The 19,341-nt window shown below is 44.7% G+C and overlaps 1 pseudogene; it reads right to left on the bottom strand.

Moving 5' to 3' along the window:
• Positions 1-9,576: 9,576 nt before the first annotated feature.
• On the bottom strand, positions 9,577-18,743 carry LOC136458971 (DNA-directed RNA polymerase II subunit RPB1-like; annotated as a pseudogene).
• Positions 18,744-19,341: the final 598 nt, after the last annotated feature.

Here is a 19,341-nt window from a genome sequence, read left to right as displayed (position 1 = left end):
ACAAGCCTCCAGACCAGCTATTGGTGGCTACGGTTCTGGCGTCAAACACCACCAAACCACCTCTGACCACTAAGGAGCCTGACTGGAGAGTACCTTTCATCAAGTACCTAACAGATGGTAGCGGTTACACTGATCGGACAGAAAACGAACGCTTGATGCGTTGTAGTAAGTAGTATCTGCTCGTCGATGGCAAATTGTGGCGTAAGAACACAAAGGAGGAAATCTTAATGAAGTGTATAACCCAGGAGGATGGTGAACATCTCCTGGACAAAATCCACTCTGGCTCCTGCGACAACCACGTGGCCTCGAGAACGCTGGTTGTCAAGCCTTTCTAAGTAGGGTTCTATTGGTCGTTAGCCGTAGCCGATGCAGAGAAGCTAGTCCGCCATTGTGAAGGTTGTCAGTTCTTCGCCAAGAGAATCCACATACCAGCACATGAGATTCAGACTATACTAGCCTCTTAGCCCTTCACATGCTGGGGACTGGATATGATCGGCCCTTTCAAACTGGCCCCTAGGAAATTTACATGTGTCTTTATGCTGATCGACAAATTCTCCAAGTGGATAGAGTGCATGCCCCTGGTCAAGGCATCTTCAGAAAAGGCTATCGCGTTCATCGACCAGGTCATCCACCGCTTCGACATACCCAACAGCATCATCACTGATTTGGGTACTCAGTTCACCGAGAACGCTTTTTGGGACTTCTGCAATAAAAGGAGCATAGTAGTAAAATACGTCTTGGTGGCACACCCTAGAGCTAATGGACAGGTCGAGCGGGCAAATGGTATGATCCTAGACGCACTCAAGAAGAGGATGTACAGAGAGAATGACAAAGCTCCTAGAAGATGGCTCAAAGAGTTACCAGCCGTGGTCTGGGGTCTCAAAACCCAGCCCAGTCGCAATACCGGCATATCACCATACTTTATGGTTTATGGCGCTGAGGCAGTGCTCCCAGCAGATATAGCCTTCAGATCAGCATGGGTAGAGAACTTCAATGAAGACAAGGCCAATGAAGTACGGGAGCTAGAAGTGAATAGTGCAGAAGAGAAGCGGCTCGATTCTTGCGTACGTATAGCCAAATACCTTGCTATTTTGCGTAGGTACTACAACAAGAACATCAAGGAGCGGTTCTTCGTGGTCGGGGACCTAGTCCTGAAGTGGAAGATGAATCAGACTGGTGTCTACAAACTCACAACCCCATGGGAAGGACCCTTCATGATCAAGGAGGTTACACACCCTACATCTTACAGGTTAGCTCGCCTAGACGGCACAGACGTACCCAATTCCTAGCACATCGACAAGCTTAGGCATTTCTATGCTTAGCTACTAAGATATGTACCCCTCTTGTACTATTTATTTATTTCAATAAAGCTATTATGATTTCTCTGACCACTCTAATGTGTCATTTCAAAGTCTATTGTTATTCTAACTCTACCAGTTAAAACCGACCACCATTCCTTCTCAGATTTTCAGAGTAGGCCCTGTCTCCGGTTCCTCCCAACGCGTGCATGGGATCCGCTCTCTATGCTATGGGTGATCGGCAGGTGCTCTCTGATTTGACTTGTGTGTTTCTACGTGTGCACAAGCTACGCACCTCACACTCCAACCGCAAGACAAACTAGGGCCATACAAACCTTTCAGGATGACATGTCGACTAAACTAGTACAACTAAACAGAACGCCAACACATTCTAACTTAGTTACATCAGCACGATATCTGAGCTTAAACATGTTTTCTACAAAACAAACAAGCTCATGTTGATATATAGTTACGTTATTACAAGCTTGCCTGAAAAGGTCCAAGTTTACAATAACACAACTACATCTTCTTCTACAGTTATAGCCTACACTAATGGCTGGTCAGGGCACGCGGCACCTGCTGCTCATTGGGCCAAACATCATGCTTGGGTCTCAGGGACTCTGGCATTGATCGAGCTAAAGAAGATGACCTTGCCGATGCCTGGCTGGTCGAGACCGCAGGCTTCGTCGGTTGGCTTGAAAATAAAGGCGCTCCCAACTGACTTGTTGACGACGTTCCTTGTACGGGTGGTGTCGTACCTTCACATAGGTTAATGTCGCTAATTATTTTCACCGACAAGTCCAGCTGGGTCATCCATAGCTCCTTGGCCTTGTCTGAATCTACCTCCTTCGGGTATCCTACCTCCAGGCGCTTGAGATCGATTAGGGGGTAGTGAGCACGTACCATGCTCAGCACATGTGCGCCTGCGTACTCTTCTACCTCCTTCACGAACTCCTGGAACCATCCCCATGCCTTTTGGCATCTCTCGATCAATCCCAGCTGCGGCGTCCTTGGCACATCTTCTACTAGCGTCGGATCGATGAGGTTAAGGACTGGCAAAATGTCCTTTGCCACCTCCTGGCACTGGCTTTTCTAGGTGTCACGGTCCTTGGTGATCTCTTGGCATTACGCCTTCCAGCTGTCACAGTCTTTCATCATGGCCTCCAGATGCTTCTTTGTATTGACTTTTATAACAACAAACCGCACATGCTATCAAAACGTCAGACCACGCCAAACTACGGTAGGCAACAAAAATGAGCAAAGGCGTTTAGACAACTTACCTTTCAGCTCCTCTATCATCTTGGTCGTGTGGTCCCAGAGCTACGACTGGTCTTGCATTAGTTTTCTGTTGTTCTTGTTCAGGCGATCACACTCCACGACCGCACGACTGTTCTCCTCTCGGAGACGGATCACTTTAGCTTCTAAGCCTGCACTACAGCTGTTACTACCAACAACGCAACATCACTTGTTAGTAGTCGGTATGATAAAATGGCTACTTACTTATTCTTTCCCGCTCTTTATTACTGAGCTGGATGACCAAGTTCTGGTTCTAGGACTCTTGCACCATCTTTTCATGATTGGTGGCTTCAAGTCGTTGGCGCAAGCATTCCACCTCCGCTGTTAGCTCCTTGTTGCTTGCAGCGATCCCCTCGATCTAGTCGAAGCATTTCTTGTCGTACCTTGTGGTCTTCATTAAGTCTTGTGTGCAGATAGCTAAGTAAGACAACTACAACTAGATAGCAAGACTAGGGGGTGAAGCAAAGCTTACCTGCACCTCCGTCACAAGCCGTTTCGCTGCCCGTTCAACTTTCTTGGTTTCTTCGACCTCTGGGATTTCCTCATGGACAACCCATTGGTCGTTCCGCCAATGCAACACATACACATCTTGTTGCTTGTCTTGTGGATGGCCCAGGACCTCGACCTCTTTGGGCTCTTCTTCGGGTCCTAGTGCTGGCCTGGCGTTAGCAGCATCTGTGATCACCACAGCCTTCCCAAAAGCTACAACATCGGTAAATGTGCACTGTGCTCTCACCTCCGGCCGCTGCTCGTCGGTCTACTCTATCACCCTCGATGCTGAGGTGTTTCCCTCAGCAGGTTTAGCACTCAGAGCACTCGTGCCCGGCTCAGCTGGTCCCTCGACCACCTACTTGGGGACTATTTTCTAACTGCTCGCTTGCTGGGGCCCCGACAGATCTTCTACTATGGCTTCCTCAGTGGCCGGCTGCTGGGCAGTCTGCTCTAAACTTATTGGTGAAGCCACGCTACTTCCAAATAGCTGGTCTGGAGTTTCTGTGGACACCAAACTAGTACATCCGAGATAAGTTCAAAAGGCAATCATATTCAATGCAAATTGCTAACTTACATCAAGGTTACAAATACTTACATGTTGGAAGCACGGAATGATGTGGAGAAGGCATGTCTCTTTGGTCGTACTTGCTCCACATGCTGTGCGGATGACTCCTGTTCTTCCTCTACATCCAGCACTATCGCTGGGCCTTGGTGCTCAACCCCTCCACCACTCGTCCTTCATGTTGCAGTGGTCGATGGCGTGCTCGGTCGAGTTGTCGCTCCCATCACCGGTCACGTTCCTTGCCCAGGTACTCCCGAGGTCGACCTGGCTGCATCCTTCATCACCATCGGTGATGTAGGTCCCACAGGCATGGAGGAGCCACCTTGCTCCATCGACTCTAGTTGCTTCCTCCTTTTTCTAGGGACAAGTCGAAAGATGTCTGCATCCTCTCCCTCCTCTGCATCATCGTCTGACCAAGCAAAAATCATCTACCTTGGGCTCATTGATATTTAGCGCCCCCCCCGGTGAGCAGGGTGGTTACTAATCTCTTCTTCGACTGTTTGGGGGTAGTCAGCCGCTTACCAGCGGCTTTGGCCACTGCCTCCTCTCCAGCTCCGAGCACCGCCCATTCAACGTCCTTGTCCTCGATCTCAACGCTGGTCTAGGTGGTGAGATTAGCTCCTTGTGGCCACTCTACTCTAGGGGGTGGCGACACAAACACTGTCGCTCTATCTCGACCATTAACCTAGGTAACAAAAGGGAGTGAACATAGTAAGTTTCCACTTATCCTACCACAATATAAAACTACGGGTACAAGGCAAGATGAGTTACCTTTGGGGGAGGTCATGCAAGCTTGAAAGCATGCTCGATGTCACTCAATCTGGCATAATTTGGATCGGCTAAGTTAAATAGCTCACCAATTCTGGCTTTGACTTCGATTTTGTCAAGCGCCCCCTACCTCGTCCTCATCGGGTCTGCGCTCCCTTGATACTCATAGCCAAGATGTACCCTCCTCTGGTAGGGCTAGATCCGTCAGCTGATGAAGCTCCCAACCACGCTCGAACCATCCAGTTTTTTCCACAGGATCATTCCAAATATTTCTAGAATCTGTTCTAGGTGCTCGGGCTTCTCTGACCAGCTTGTCTTCTTCTCTAGAATGTAGCCCACGTCGCACAGAGTGATCGTGTTCGGCTCTTCATGGATGTAGAACCATTTCTTGTACCAGTCATTGAGCGACGTGTTCCATGGGTAGTGTAGGTACTGGGCTTTTATGCCGTCACGAAGGTTGAGGTACACACCCCCGGCTATCTTCGAACCACCGCTTCCTTTCTTCCATAGACAGAAAAGATGGTAGAAAAAATCGAAATGGGGTTGGAAGCCGCCATATGCTTCGTAGAGATGTATAAAAGTGGTGACAAGGAGGATCGAGTTGGGATGCAGATTGCAAATCCCAATCTCGTAGTAAAGACAGAGCCCCTAAAGAAACGGATGTACCAGAACCCCAAATCCTCGTTTAAAGAAATTCTCGAACACTACGATCTCACCTGGTTGTGGATCGGGGTACCCCTCGCCCTCCGGCGCACGCCATCCTGCGAGCTCCTTGTTGTGGAGTACCCCCATGGCGACGAGGTCTTCAATGGTCTGCTCGTTGCTTTTCGATTTCCACCACTCCTTCGCCATGACCCTTGCTTTCTTCTGCGCATCACTTTTCGCCATGACTCTAGCCTTGCTGCTGAACAGGGAAATGGCGGCGGATTGATTGGTGGTGATTTTGGATGTATTAGGGTTGGCGAGAGGAAGAAGAAAACTGCGGTTGCGAATGACAATGGGGTTCAGTAAATAGTAACCGACCTATCATATACCGTATTTAACCCAAGAGTTATGCCGTTTCGTCTGCCCAGAATTCTTGGGAGACATGCGCACGCGCCGTAGACGGTTGTTTTCACAGCCTTAAGATCTACGCCAATATATGTGCCTCTTCGTTGCCAGTGTGGGAGGGCCCACGCTGACGCACCTACTGACAGGTGTCATGCAACTATTTGCTTGACAAGACAAAAAGGCAAAATGACGTGCTATACCCATCTACTTTTTTGACCAGACGTGTCAGACCAGACTTGTCAGAGCAAATACATAAGCAAATACAAAAAATAATAGTAAAAGTGGCATAATAGTACAAGTGGCAAAAGGTTTTTTGCCACAAATTTTGTGCTTTGGGATTGTCCCGACCACCCTCGTGCTCGGGGACTGTCCAGACCACCATCATGCTCGGGGACTGTCCCGACCACCATCGAGCTCGGGGACTATCTCGACCACCCTCGTGCTCGAAGACTAAACTGATTATGGTTATTCTCAGGGATTCATCGTTTTTCCCATGCTGTGATCGGGGACTGCCCCGACCACTCTCCGACCATTGCTCGGAGACCGCTCTCCTTGGCTACATGTGATTTGTACTCACATACAGTTGAGAGGCATTTATTTTTTCTCACTTAGACCTTGCTACAAGGCTGATACCTCGCCTTCCAGCAAGCTCGGGGACTATATTGGTACGATGCACCTGCCGGTGCATCTCGTATCGATTGTACGATAATTGGATTCTCAACTTAACTGGGAATTCTTTTTAGACCCTGGCACCACGTGCCTACATCACCTACTACCAGGCTCGGGGACTAAGTGGGCACACTTCACCTTGTGGTGAATGTGCTTATTTTATCAACCCCTACGCTCTGACTGTTGGCCATAACTGCTACTGTAAAAGGGTCACTTACATTTCTTTTCAGAAATATAAGTGGGCGCACTTGATCAGGAAAGTAATCTTTTTCTTTTTTCTTTAGAGCACCATGCATTCTTCGGACAACCGGAATCTTCGGCTATAATCGTGGTCTACTGCTCTCTGTGCTATAACCGGAAGGCTAAGATGACAACATATATCAAGTCAATCAATAGGAAGATTTGGAAGGTGGTAGAAACAAAAATTGAGATAGAAGATGAAGAGGCTCCCACCACCGCCGAAGAAATACTTCTCCAAAACAATGATATTGCTCTTAGTGCCATCCATGATGCTTTGGATGAGAGAACATTTGAGCAAATCAAGAACATTGAGAGAGCTCTTGAGGCATGGAAGAAGTTGGAAGAGTCATTTGAGGGCACTCAAGCCGTGAAGGGTGCAAAGGCATATATTCTCAAAGAAAAATTTACAAGCTTCAAGATGAAGGAAGATGAGAGTGTGTCGGACATGTTCCATCGAATGGAAGTGATTGTAAATGATCTCAAAGAACTTGGTGAGAAGATAGAGGACAAGGACTTCTCAAATAAATTCTTGAGATGTTTACCCGCAAGATTTGGCATGTTGGTCACCATGCTAGTAAGGACCGGTTTGAACACAATGACACCAAACCAAATCTTGGGAGATATTATGACCGATGATGCTTATAGAGATGAAGATGAGAAGGAAGAAAAGAAGGAGAAGAAAGATGAGAAGAAGGATGACAAGAAGAAGAGCATGGCATTCAAAGCCACATCATCCAAGGGCAAAGCTAAGCAAGAGACATCAAGTGAAGAAGATAAATCTTGGGATGATGATGATGATGAGAAGATGGCTCTCTTTGTTAAGAGATTTGGCAAGTTCATGGTGAAGAAGGGCTATCGTGCTAGAAGAAAGAAGTCTTCATCCAAGAACAAAGAAGATTCAAGAAGGTGCTTCAAGTGTGGAAGCAAAGATCATCTTGTTGCTCAATGCCCATACAATAGCGACAATGATGATGACAACAAAAAGAACAAGAAGAAGGACAAGAAGGAAAAGAGAGAGAAGAAGGACAAGATGGCATTCAAGAAGAAGAAGGGTGGTTCATATGTAGTCACTTGGGATAGTGATGCTTCCTCAAGTGATGATGATGATGATAGTGATGATAACAAGACCACCAAGAAGAAGGTTCTCACAAGTATTGCTATCAATGAGAAGCCTTCTCTCTTCGAATCTTCATCATGCTTCATGGCTAAGGCCACTAAGGTACAATCTTGTGATGATGAAAGTGATGAAGAACATGATGATGAAAATGAACATGAAAATGAAAATGATAGTGATAGTGATAATGATGAACCTACTAAAGATGAATTATTTGACATGCTAGAGGATGCTAGAGAACACTTTGATATTAAGAGAAGGGAATGCAAAAGCTTGCGTAAGGAACTAAAAGACCTTAAGCAAGCCTTTGATGAGCTCAATGCATCTCATAAGAGGCTAGAGGAAGCCCATGAGAAGCTTGGCAAAGCTCACAAAAATCTTGAAAAGGCTTATTCATCTTTGCTTGATGACCAAAATAAAAAGAAGCATGATAATGATCAAGTGCTTGGACTTGGATAGAAGAAAGAGAAAAATAAAAAGCTCAAGGCAAAGGTATAAACCATAGGAGCTATTTTATTTTAGTGATCAAGACACTTAGAGAGTGTGATCATATTTATGTTTGATAGCCGTACTATTAAGAGGGGTGAAACTCGTGTTGGAATACGGTTATCAAAGTGCCACTAGATGCTCTAACTCATTGCATATGCATTTAGGATCTAGTGGAATGCTAACACCCTTGAAAATATTTGTGAAAATATGCTAACATATGTGCACAAGGTGATACACTTGGTGGTTGGCATATTTGAGCAAGGGTGAAGAAGTTAGAGGTGAAATGAAGTTGGTCGCAAAGATGCTAGCGTCGGTCAACTGACCAGACGCTGGGTCGCTAAGCGACCGGACGCTGAAGGGCTATGTCTGGTCGTGTTGTTGGTCAGCACAGTAAGAAGTCACAGTGTGACCGGATGCTGGCAGGGTCCGGTTGAGCATGACCGGACACGTTCGGTCGGCAAAAGTTGGTTTTGGAACCTTACTGTAAACGACCAGACGCTGGTGTTTAGCGTCCAGTCAACTTAAGCGCAGTATCTGGTCAAGACTGATGACCATTGAAGTCAGGACACATGGCTGACTATGAGCGACCGGACTCTGGAGGCTCAGCATCTGGCCAACTGATCGGAGCGTCCGGTCAGCCCGCGTTGTGCCCAGTGAAGGGGTACAACGGCTCTATTTCGTGGGGGCATCTATTTAAGCCCCATGACCAGCTGTAGCTCATATCTTTGTCCATTTTCATTGACATAGCAACCTTGTGAGCTTAGCCAAAGTCCTCCCACTCATCTCCATCATTGATTCATCAACTTTGTGAGATTGGGAGTGAATCCAAGTGCATTGCTTGAGTGATTACATCTAGAGGCACTTGGTGTTCGTGTTTCGCTGCAGATTTCGCTTGTTACTCTTGGTGGTTACCGCCACCTAGATGGCTTGGAGCAGCGAAGATCGTTGAGCGGAGGTTGGTGATTATCTCTGGCTCCGATCGTGGTAATTATGAGGGGTTCTTGACCTTTCCCTAGTGGAGAGCCAAAATGTACTCTAGTGGATTGCTCATGGCTTGTGTGATCCTCATCTTGTGTTGGTTGTGCGGCACCCTATTGAGGGTTTGGTGTGTGAAGCCAATTAGCGCGTGAACCTCCAAGTGAGTGAATCACCACAACAAGGACTAGCTTACCGGCAAGCAAGTGAACCTCAGTAAAAATCATTGTGTTCATCTTTGATTTCGAGGTGATTGGTCTTCATTGTTATTCATCCTTGTGATTGATTGATTTCTTCATCTACACGGTGGTATAACCTTCTTGATCACTCTCATTACATTACCGTAAACTAGTTGTCAAGCTCTTTAGTGTACCTAGTTGTGAGAGCTTGCTTGCTTGGTTGGTGTGGCTCTTTAGTTAGCTTTTGAGAGCACACTAACATAGAGTAGCATCATAGCTATTGTGTGTGTAGATACCGTCCAACCTAGAATTGTGGTAGGTGGCTTGCTTTTTGAGTAGGCTAGCGCAACACTTGCTTTACCTCATAATTGTCTAACTACTTTGTTAAGTGTTGTTGTAGAAATTTTATTAGGCTATTCACCCCCCTCTAGCCATTAGGACCTTTCAGCCGTCCTTGTCAATGGCTTGGCCAGTGGAGGATGGGGAGTAGTTAGCCGCAGTGGGGGAGTCACTTCTGCTAGGGCTGTGCACAATGTTAAATGAAAAATATGTGATTAATGATGCCTGTCAGGCAGGTAATGTATTCCTGATGTCGTGCCAGTTTACCTAAAATTTGGAGATGTTGGACTATAATCTGGGCTAGGTCTTCCAGAGTCATCAAGTGGCCTACACAAGTTAGTCAATCCATTAAAAAATCCACAAAACTCAAGGAGGGGACATACGGGTGAAATGGAACACTTTTATGGGACACAAATGTGAAGATGCTTGATACAGATGATGAGGCCTGAATAGGACTCACCTGGTTAGGTTGTATGACAGACTTGGTAATGAATATGATGGTGAAGTCGGTGAGTAAGTCGATGAAGTTGGACTAAAATTTAAACCAGTAATACAAGCAATCAATACATAAATATTAGAACACAGATTGCCACTGTTAGTTGTCAAGGATAAATTTGCAACTCTATAGAATTGTTAGTACCTGTAGTCTGGACGAGTCTAGAAGTCTAGAGTCATCCTTAGTCCGATTGGAGAGTAAGTGTTGGAAGAATTGTACTCAGTAGACGAAAGATTGAAGCTTGGTGAAGTCGGGTTGTAGTTTGGCGATGTTTGGCTATAAATTGGTGAGGTCGGGCTATAACCAGGTGATGTAGGGCTGTAACCAAGTGATGTAGGACTGTATGTAGGTGATGTTGGGCTGTATGAGGGTGATGAAGGACTGTATGATGGAGACATAGGGCTATACAATGGTGATGTTGGGCTGTATGAGGGTGACGACGAACTATATGATGGAGAAGTAGGGCTATAGAATGGTGAGGTTGGACTATACGATGGTGATGCGGGGCTGTGTGTAGGCGAAGTGGGACTATAACTTGGAGAAGAAGGATTATATCTTGATGTAGGGGAGTAAACTGGATTTATGGGCGTGTAAACTGGAGTTGTGGCTGAGTAAACCGGACTTACTGGACTATATGATGTTGAAGTAGAAGCATTAATTAGTGATGTAGCATTGTATGGAGTATATATCGGTGATACAGCCATGTACCTTTCCAATCTAGTATTGTATCCCCCCGACAACAACGATTGCGAGTAACCACCTTGTGAAGGAATAGGTGACAATGTCATATCTTTGACATATGGCAAAAACGAAGCATATGTATCAATGGGGGAATGCCTGAAATCTAAACTTAGGAGATGACTCGGGGACATCAATCCTTCATGGTATGGCGACCCAGAGAGAGGTGAAGGTGCTAGTGTGATGCCAAAGTCTAGACCATCCACATAGCTTGGGAGTTGAAGTTCAATGGCCTGCTACAGCATCTGGTCATTCAGAGATAATGCGCAGCCTCCAGTACCAATAGGAGAAAGCTGGCCAGGCATAATGTTCTCAGTGACACCTCTCAGGTAGTCAGATTCGGCATGTACAGCAGCATCAAGCAAGATATCCATAGTTTCTTCAAAAGAACATCTCATAAGAGGTCCAGTGTCATTGCAATTGATAGTATGCCTTGTAATAGCCATCAGATGACCTCTGTATGTCATTGTATCGCAAAGAACAGCCAGATGCCTATAATTTACATAGGATCCATCAAAAGACATGACTGCCCGAAGTTCATCAAAGAGAGCTCGATGAATAGCCTCAATTCCAAGAACCTCAATCACTTCAGTCAAATGGCTACTTGTTCTTGTAGCATGAACATCCTCATGACACATGATAGCTAAGAGATTAACACCTTCTGTATCAAGCATCCATTCCTTATTTTCTTTGAAACCATCATTCACATCAAATTTGTTAACTTTCACCTCTTTTATAAACACCTTGTTAATATTTGGAATGCCTCGAAGAGACATCTCTGCCAACATGTTACTCTCTATCTTCTTGAGGAAAACTTCATCCTCAGCAGACTCATCTAGTATTTCTCCTCTTGAAGCTTCATCATTTATGATGCGCAGGCGAAGAATAAGTTTATCTGCATTGTCATCACTGTATATGCATGATAAGTCGCCATCAAATTCATGGTTGATCTCATTGGCGATATCAGCCATGCTCAACTTCTTATCAACCATCATCTCACGATTAAGCTCAATACGTAGCAGCCAAGGAGAAATCTTATCCGGGTCAATATCCTCATCAGGCATTTCATAATATGTCCGGACAATTTCCAAATCCTCTTGAATGATGGTTCCCATAGGATCAGGATCATACCATACTTTAGTGGCATGAGTCACACTACGCAGTGTGGTGTACTCTAAAGCACATTGGACACTCTTAGCCAATTCTTTCTTCTTGTTCACCCTAGGCTTTAGGTAAACAAACAGCGATGGAGTTTTTATCTTCTTGGCGACATTAATGATCTCTCTCAATCTGGGAACTCCAAGGGTAACATTCTTGGCACTGACACCAGCAAAATGGAAGGTATTCAGAGTCATTTGAGTTGCTGGTTCCCCAATGGACTGTGCAGCAACACATCCAATCATTTCACTAGGGGCCACCAAAGACTGTGAAAACCTCCAAACAATCTCATCGATAATCCACTCAAATGCTTCCCTTGTAAGCCTGTATTCCTTCAAGACCCTCTTGCTAGCAAATGTGGCACGAAGATGGATATTAAAGAACAAGGTGGCATTCTTCTGAGCCTCAATGCTTATAGCATCATCACCAGGCACAACTTTCAGTCTTTCTTGCAGCTTATCTATCGCTTCCACAATTTCTATTGGGTGCATGTCAGAACATGTTCTGACATCAATCTTGAATGTCTTCTGGGCATTCCAGATAAGCCGCTTGAGGTTGACAGGCAAAGGCCATGTATGATTACCATTTGTAGCAATCTCAGTCCCAAGCTAGAACCTGTCAGCTTCTAGCTTATGAACCTCCGCCTCTAACACACTTCTGAAATCACTGATGGTCTTCAAATCATCAAAATGGATAGGCAGTTGAAAGCATCTAGGCCCCTAGTTGGGTTTCGGTAATTAATGACAATACATGATTACTGTGACTAACGTGTGTTTTGCAGAAACAATTGAGTTAGGTCACGGTAATGGAGATCGATTGGGCAATCATGGTTGTCATGCCCCTACGATGGAAATTGTTTTAGTTTTCAAAGGATGGATGACAAGGTTAAGGATGGACTAGTTCTAAGTGTCGATTGGAGTTGGAGAGACACTTAGAGTAGTTTAGGACTTTGTTTTTCCTTTGACCGTACTATTAAGGGGGGTATGACCGGGTAGCTTGACCTAGGTGAGTCTAGTGAGTTAGGTGTGGTGCACACTTGTTAAAACTAGCACTAGGTAGCTCCACAACAGCCCCTTGATCCTATGGAGCAAACTTCATTCACATATGTTTGAGAGTTGGAAGTGAATGGAGAGTCAAATACTGACCGGACGCTGGATCCGGTGTGACCAAACGCTGGATCAGAGTCTGGTTAGTTCATTTGACCAAGGTGAAAGCGTCTGGAAGTGACCAGACACTGCGAGGTTATGGTACCGGACGCTGAGGGCCAGCGTCCGGTCGACTTCAGTAAGGTTACAGAGAGGGAAAATCATGACCGGACACGTCTGGTCAGTGCTGACCGAACGCTGGCTGGCGTCCGATCACACTGTAAATACTGGAGTTCAGGGTATACTGACCGGAGCATCCGGTCAACATGACTGGAGCGTCCGGTCACCCCGCAGACGCACATAACGGTTCGTTTTTCAACCGGTGTTATAAATACCATCTCCACTCGTGTGTGGGGGTACTTTTACTCATACCAACAGTTGAAAAACACCTTAGAGAGTACCAAGAAGAGCAAGGTCCTAGTGAGGTGATTAAGATTTGAGAATCCCAAAGAGAGCCCTCATTAGTGAAGATCAAGAGTAGCAAAGTGTGTATCCACCTTCTCATTAGGCTTGTCATGGTCAAGTGAGAGTTCATGCTTGTTACTCTTGGTGATCGCCATCACCTAGACGGCTTGGTGGTGATTGGGAGTTCGATGATCACCCGACGGAGTTTGTGGGTGACCCAACTCAAGTTGTGAGCGGTTGTGGGTGATTCACCGCGATGGAGTGTCGAAGAATCAACCCGTAGAGAGCACTTGATCCTTGCGCGGATCAAGGGGGAGCTACACCCTTGCGAGGGTGCTCCAACGAGGACTAGTGGGGAGTGGCGACTCTCCGATACCTCGGCAAAACATCGCCGTGTTCTTTCCTCTCTATTTACTTTGAGTATTTACTTTGAGCAATTCAATTCATGTCTTTACATTCTTAGAATTGCCATGCTAGAGTAGGATTGGAACTTAGGTTGCAAGTCTTTTGTGCGGTAGAACAATTAGGAACACTTTCTAGGCACAAGGGGTTAATTGGGCTAACCATAGGACTTAATTATTGCAAAAAAATTTAGAATTAGTCTAATTCACCCCCCCTCTTGGGCATCTTGATCCTTTCAGCAGCAAGTAGTTAGGCCTCCAATTATCATCATCCAGTTCATATCAGAATACAGAATCAAACTCATCCTTTTTCATCTTCAAAGAGTCCAAATTCTGTTCTTCAATACAAACATCATCCATACCATCTTCCCCATATAGAAACTGAATGACATCTCCTAAGGAATTTCTTACAGTGCCATCATACTTCACCATGATGTCCTCCATAGCTTTCACAAGCCTCCATTGGATATACCCAGTCTCGGAAGTCTTCACAGCCGTATCAACCAGTCCTTCTCTACCACCCATAGCATGAAAGAAAAATTCTTGCGGTGTCAGACCCTGAAGGTAAGAGCTCTCCACAAATCCACGACTTTCAGGACCATAGTCATTTTTCGTGAAATGTGGCAATGTTCGACCACTGAAACCAAATGGGATCCGCTTGCCCTCAATATTTTGCTATCCATCACAAGCAGCCGTTTTTGCGAAATGTTAATGAAAGTGCCTTTTGAGCCTGCAGTGACCATAGCCTTGAAATTGTTGCTGTCGGACAAGCTCTTCTGCGCACTGCTTCCAGCCATGTTGAGAACCTGGAATAAAAAGAGAGTGGACTTGATGTTAAACAACTCAACTGATATCGATAGTTTTCTTGTTTGATTGGAAGACCTATATATAAAATAAAAGGCAATCCATAATCAAAGACACAAACAATTACCTCATTTACTTTATTTTCAAATGACTCCATCATGGTGCGTCCTGGCTCAGTTTCCAATTTCTTGTCGTGTGCTTGTTTAATAAGTTTCATCACACTATCCTTAGCACTAGAAATTGCTCGATTAATGCTTTTCATTGTGTCTGCATCTGCAATCATATCTCCAATTCCAATACTGAAACCATTTTGAAGAAGCCAGTAGTTGACAAGCCACTATGTATAACCTAAGAACTTGCGTGCAGCATCTGGACCAACCTCTTCCCTGCAAAGAACAAGTTAAAATGAAACTAGATCAAACAAATGAGAAAAAAGAAATTACTAAACTGTGATGCAACTTCTGAATCAGAACGATAATGGAAGCATAATTACCAAATAACATGAATTAGACTCCCAGGGCCTGTTCCAAGAGTCTTGTTGCAAAGTGTGCCAGATAGACTCCCTTTTCTATCCTGACCATAGTATCACTGGGAGTAACAAATCCTTTCTCTTCGCCGGAATGCCAGGAACAAAACTGAATTAAATTTATTTGCCTTGGGATAATTAAGTTGAAAACTTGTTTCCCAGTCCAAATAGGTCTTGGTTTGAGAATGGCAGGAGCAGGAATCTTTCCATCAAAGTCTTCCCACCACATCAATATGTTCATAAATACGTCCTGGAATAAATTTCATAACGTTAAGCTACAAAACTTAACATAAAACACTATTGAAAAAGGTAAGTAAAGTCTATCTTTAATCACCTTTTCAATGAGAGTGTCCCTTTTGGTGATTTTGCGACATCCAAGCAGCATGTCTTGGACAATACCCATCACAAGCTTATTTGATTGTGGAGACACAATACATTTTGGCACCATCAATAATTCTAGAACTTCTGCTCTAGTCTCAAAAGACTAGGGAACATGCATATTCATTTCATCCCCATCAAAATCAGCGTTATATGGTGATGTGACAGACAAATTCAATCGGAAAGTTGAGTGGGGCATAATTTTGATTCGATGCCCCATGATAGACATTTTGTGAAGACTTGGCTGCCGATTGAAAAGAACAAAATCTCCATCATTGAGGTGCCTCTCCACCTGAGGAACAAAAATAGTAAAGAAATTTTCTGATGAGATTATAAAAAGCATTACCGCTACAGTTACAATGAATACAATGCTCACCTTGTAACCAAGCTCCAAATGCTGATCACTGCTTTTCTTCACATAACGAAGATCAAGCCTCTGACCATCTTCCCTGATAATGTACTTTGCACCTGTCTTCCCTAGGGGAGGATGAGGCCCATTTAGTACAAGTTCCTTCAACCTGAGATCATTGGAGTTAGTTGTAAGCTCAGCAAAAGAACATTTCCATAACACGTTTCAATAAATTGGTTTACCTCTCAATGTTATATGGAGTGACAGTTTCTGGATATGTCAGGTTCAAAGCAATACTCCATGGCACACCCAATTCATCAATGTTAATATTTGGATCTGGTGTGATAACAGTATGGGCTGAGAAATCAACTCGCTTCCCCATCAAGTTTCCTCTAACTCGGCCTTCTTTTGCTTTCAGCCTGCTGCAAATTGATTTAATTGGCCTTCCAGAACGCTGTGTGGCCTGAGCATTTAAAAACAAATAGAAAGGATAATTTAGCCTTGTATCTATAGGTGACATGCAAGACATCTTTCTAGACTACTCACCCTGGGTTGGACAGGAAGTTCATTATCAAAGTATGTAGCAATGTGAAATTGCAACAACTGAGCAAACTCCTCTATAATGTGAGCTGGAGCTCCGTTTCTCTCTTGCCTCCTCAAGTTCTCATTATGCCAAATTATCATAGCTAATTGATAATTCAAATCATCCTACAGAAACAGATGAAAGACCAAGAAGAATAACAGTGAGCTGAGCATTCCAATCCATCCATGCAAACAAGTCAAAACATAATTACTGTAATAGTAGCAGTAGGCTCACCTCGCTTTTGGAAGAAGTGCCCATCATGACAGAAGGTCTAACAGGGGGTGGAGGAATTTGGGATGTAAGCCCAACAGATGATTCTCCTCGTCAGATATACGCTTGAGAACGTAAAGGACCTGGTCAAACAAGCCATGTAAGCAAACCGCATGGTTACAGTAACTTCCTTAGAACAACTTGTTAATTTGTTAAATAAACATAGATCATATAAATACCCTCTCAGCAGAGAGAATCTGCTTTGGTTCCAATGACTCAGAGAGTTGCTCTCGATCATCATTTTTCTTCTTTGGTGCTTTGAATTCCACAAGCATCTTCATACCATCAACTGTAATAACTGGCTGCTGAGCACCACAGCCACCTCTTCTCTTTGCATGCTCATTAGTATCTTGCTGCTGCTGGACATCAAGGTCATCACCCTCACCACAGACCTTTTTGGTCTTGCAAGCATCGTATATTTTCTTTAATCTATTCTTTGGGTTCCTGATTTTCAGAGCCTGCTTGAACTTGGTATTATCCTGCAAGATGAATGTTAATGTCGAATAACATTGGAAAAACATGATATTTAGTATAGTGGCTAAACATGTGACAACAGCTAAATCAGAACTTTGTGAAAAGCTCCAAAGTTAGTTCATGGTCAGGTTTAATTACCCTGATCGTTTTATACAGAACACAAATATGTTTTTGCTAGGGTGGTAATATTCACCCAAAATATACACTACAGCACGAGTTTCTAAGCTTCATGGATCTTACATTAGGTTTCAGAAAAGTCTGCCTGCACATGCAAACAAGTTTTTGTTTACAACTTTTTGTAGTGTGTTACCATGTTTACAAGTATTTGTTAAACATGCCTCCTGTGGACAACAGCAAACCATGAGCATAGCTTGATGCAGTACAAAGAGAAGGACAATTCATTCATTAATATAATGGTCAGAATACAGAAGGCTCCTATGATCTATATCGAATATGCTTTGATTTAAAATCAGAACTCCTTTCACTATAGCCAGATAGGCACACAAGCAAGTGCACACAAACATTCTGCACAGTAACAGAACCCAGGGGTACCTCATCCACGAGGATCTTGGAGCAGTTGAAGCAGACGCAGCGCATAATGGACAGTACAGTCTTCATAAACCCAATGTGGAACATGGGCTTGGCGAGCTCAAGGTGACCAAAGTGGCCTGGGCACTCTGCCATCCCCCCATGTATGTCTGGCACTTGATTTTGCGGTCGACAGTCCCCATTCAAGGGTCACTAAACCCACCAGTCTTTGGCTTCCCCTTCTCCATAGTCTCTGCATATTCTATTTGTGCCACCGACATTTGTATCTGCACAGCACAAAGAGTATTCACCATTAAATTACATGACCTGAATTTTGTTGTTCAGACACTGCAGATGTGCCAACATTTCTTTCAATGAACCGGTACAAACCAGTCCAACATGGCAAACCATTAAACCCATCATCCTTCATCATCTTAATTGTTATCTTTGCACTAAGTCGAGGAATTACTCACTTAGTCATCATGTAACATTAATGGTGCGTTTCAGCTGTACAGGAGTAGTCATAACCCAAAAAATCTAGTTATCTGTGCTTTCCAGTTCAAACTTGCAGTTGCAATGTTTCATCTTAATCGTTTATCTTTGCATTAAGTAGAGGAATTGCTCACTTAATCACCATGTAACATCAATGGTGCGTTTTATCTGTACAGGAGTAGTCATAACAAAACAAATCTAGTAGTTATCTGTGTTTTCCAGTTCAAACTTGCAGTTGCAATGAAACATGACTAAACCAAACACATTCTTGACAGTCAAGTTCATAATAACCACACCAATATGGCATTGGCTATATATGGAGTTATGGACCTGCCCAAATTTTACTAGCAGCCCCTCCAATCCCCCAAATCATCCATCCAGCTCGAATTCGAAAAATCAATTCAAGCAGTGGAGACGACCGGACGAGGGGCAGGGCATTACGATCTCGTTGGGCCTGAGGACGCCGAACTGCACGAGCTCCACCTTGGCGACCTCGGCCGGCGAGTGCGGGAACCTCACGTCCATCTCGCCTCCTCCTCCGTCCTCCCCACGCGTGAGCAGCGGCGGGCGCGAGACCGAGCAGATCGATTTTCCTGCGTCGGCGCCTCGGCGGGGTGGGACGTGGAAGGAAAACAAAGAAAGAGACCAGAGAGGGACGGTGGGCTGTGGGTCGGTTACTCGGCTATCACATGTTCACTGATCGTATCAGTTATGTTATCAGAGTATTTTTTTCACGACAAAATAGAATCAGACTTATAAGTCACATAAACGAACGTACAAATGGGGTGTATATTTATGAGCCTAGCCTGCACCGGCGGTAATCTCTGTGGACCCATGGGGGTGGTGCACGGATTAAAGGCAGCGCAGGGTGACGTGGTGCTCGTGGACTGCGTACGGGAAGGAGGCGTGGGTTGGTGGAAAACCGCCTTTGGTTAGGGTGACGTGCGTCGTTGGATGTTGACGTGATGGGGTAGATAGGTTCGCGTGGGATGCGGGCTCGATCAATACAAAAGCAGAAGTCCGAAGTCATGGACTCCCTACTCGTGTGCTCCGTGGACACAGGAGAGCAGTTTTTGGATCCGTTAGGATAGGGCCAAGAAGGGCTAACGTTCTCGTGTGGTTT

Source organism: Miscanthus floridulus, chromosome 6 (genome assembly GCF_019320115.1).
Source record: "Miscanthus floridulus cultivar M001 chromosome 6, ASM1932011v1, whole genome shotgun sequence".
In the NCBI taxonomy this organism is placed as follows: Eukaryota; Viridiplantae; Streptophyta; class Magnoliopsida; order Poales; family Poaceae; genus Miscanthus; species Miscanthus floridulus.
This window is presented reverse-complemented; position numbering and strand designations above follow the sequence as displayed.